At 55.8% G+C, this 2,249-nt stretch overlaps 1 long non-coding RNA gene across 1 annotated transcript in view; it reads right to left on the reverse strand.

Annotated features, from left to right (window-relative positions):
* LOC102259137 overlaps window positions 1–2,249 on the reverse strand; it is a 4,923-nt gene continuing 2,674 nt past the window's right edge. The window contains exons 2-3 of the long non-coding RNA XR_313991.1: window positions 1,414–1,509; window positions 1–53 (exon numbers count right to left, since the gene is read on the reverse strand). This is a non-coding gene — a long non-coding RNA (uncharacterized LOC102259137). The remainder of the gene's footprint in view (window positions 54–1,413; window positions 1,510–2,249) is intronic.

The following is a 2,249-nucleotide window of genomic DNA, read 5'->3' on the forward strand; positions in this document are numbered from 1 at the left end:
CCAGCAGGAGAGGCAGGAGGGTCACATCGTGAGCCGCATAGAGGTACAGCTTTCTGCAACGAGGAAACAGTTCTCCACTCGTCTTCTCTCGGGACCGGAGGCCAGGGCACGGCCTGCCTTCTCCAGGCAGGAACGCTGGCCTCCGAAAGCAGGGGTGTCTGGGAATCAGTGAGCCGGGCTCGGAGCCCCTCTAAGCGGAGGTTGGGAGGGGCCTTGTTCCCACTGCTGCCTCCATGAAGCAGGGGCCCCGCTGGGTGGCTCTCTGGCTTCCTCCCACCACGGGCTCCACGCCCACCCACCCGCTCCTCCCTGGTGAGTTTCAAAGACGACACTGAGCATGTGCGCCCGGGGCCCTTCCTCTCCTCTCCCGGGAGCCTGCCTACGCCAACGTCCCTCTTCCTCAGCTGTGTGATGAGCTTAGGAGAGCAAGGCTTCTCCTAGTTGGGGAAGCTTGCAATTTGGGGGAATTAAGTTCATTTCAAAGGAATATTAATGCACCTGCTTGGCTCTCAACACATTCTCCAATGGCTCTGATTAGTAATGAAGTTGCTATTTCAAGCCACATCTGTCTGACCCTTAAATCTATCTCTTGGGAAAGATCAAGGACTTTATTTGTTGAGCCCCAGACCAGAGGACTAGCACTGGGTGGTGAAGCAGTCTACAGACACAAGGCCGGGCAAAGCAGCAAAGGCTGCAGGAAACGAATGGCCATCACGGTGCTGTGATGGACGGGGAGGGGCAGGCCCACAATTTGCTATTATAAGTCTTGGCCCCAGTTCCTGATGTTCCTGCTTGAACTCACTGTCCCCTGCCTTTACCCTGGGATCCTTTTAAAATGCAGATTCTGATTCAGTAGGTGAGGCTGGGCCCGAGAAGCTAACAAGCCCAGACGATGGCAAAGCTGTTCACCCGCAGACCACACCTGGCTCAGCAAGCGCACAGGATGCTCAGCGTTCCACAGCGCGGCCCGTTCCTGGGCTTCCACCTGCTCACGTGGTGGTGGAGGCTCGTGAGCCACGGCCACCATTTTAAACTGCCGCGCGGCATCATACCCTTCCATACTCAGTGAAGGTACGCAAACTAAACCATCTATTAACCAGTTATCTTTGTTCTGGGCTATTATAATACAAATCAGTGATATCATAATTAGCTACTCTGTTTGACATGTTCAATTAGTAAAAAAATAGAAAAATTAATTTAGGGTTCTTTAGCTAAAATTAAAATTTCAAAACATGACAGATGGGTGTAGCAGAAAGAAAGGTGAAGATGTGAATGTCGTTGGGACTTGTGGCCTCTTGAACATCCACCGTCAGTCCCTGACAGCCTGGTTCTTGCCCCCCTGAGACCCGGGCGCCCTCCCTCCGCGCAGAGGCCCCCACGGCCCTCAGCTGCGAGCTGAGCTGCTGTGCGTACCTGTGGCTGCCGGGGGGCGTGGCCGGGTCCACCGCCGTCAGCAGGTTGCGCTCCAGGAGGTGGAGAAATGGTCCTACCGCCATCTGAAGACTTTCCCTGTGGCCAGGAAACAACACGAGGCCCCGCAGTCACTCGGCACGGGGAACGCAGGCTGGCGCTGCCCCTGCAGACCTCACAGGCCCCAGTCAGACAGAACTGAGGCAGAGACAAGTCAAGCACGAGGGGCAGCGACAGGCTGGGGGGAGAGAGCAGCGCGGCCGCGAGTTTGAGGGTTCTCTGTGCACAAACACTCCCAACAACTGAAGCCCAGAACACAGATCTGGCATGCACACAGCTGGATGGGAGGGTGGAGAGGGCAGACAGGACAGGTCACAGCACCAGGCCCTCAGGAATAAAGGGCAAAGCTGGCCAGGGCAGGGTGGCAGGACCGCCAGGCCTCCCAGAGGCCCGAGAAAAGCAATCCGACGGAGCCGCATCCTAGCCAGCTCCCTCGGGCAGCCTCCCGAGACCAGCCCGCAGCACCTTCCTCATTTAGAGCTGGTTTAACAGGTCAGTGGTCGTGTTCTCGTGCTCATGGGGCTGGTGCTGTGGCTCCACCACTGTCATTCCCAGGCTGGTCACAAAGCAGTAAAACGGGCCAGTACGCGGCCAAGAGACTTGGTTTTGGTGCCTCTCACTTTTATCAAAGAGAAAAAGCACCTCTCCCAGAATTCCCAGAACCCAATCACCGGCAAAAGGGAATGGGGTTGCCATGATTGGCTTAGCCCAATTCTTATTCATGTGACGGGATAAATGGCCACCTTTATAAATCAAGGAACGTTAAAGCAGTAGATGAG

Source organism: Myotis brandtii, unplaced genomic scaffold (assembly GCF_000412655.1).
Source record: "Myotis brandtii unplaced genomic scaffold, ASM41265v1 scaffold40095, whole genome shotgun sequence".
Classification (NCBI taxonomy): domain Eukaryota; kingdom Metazoa; phylum Chordata; class Mammalia; order Chiroptera; family Vespertilionidae; genus Myotis; species Myotis brandtii.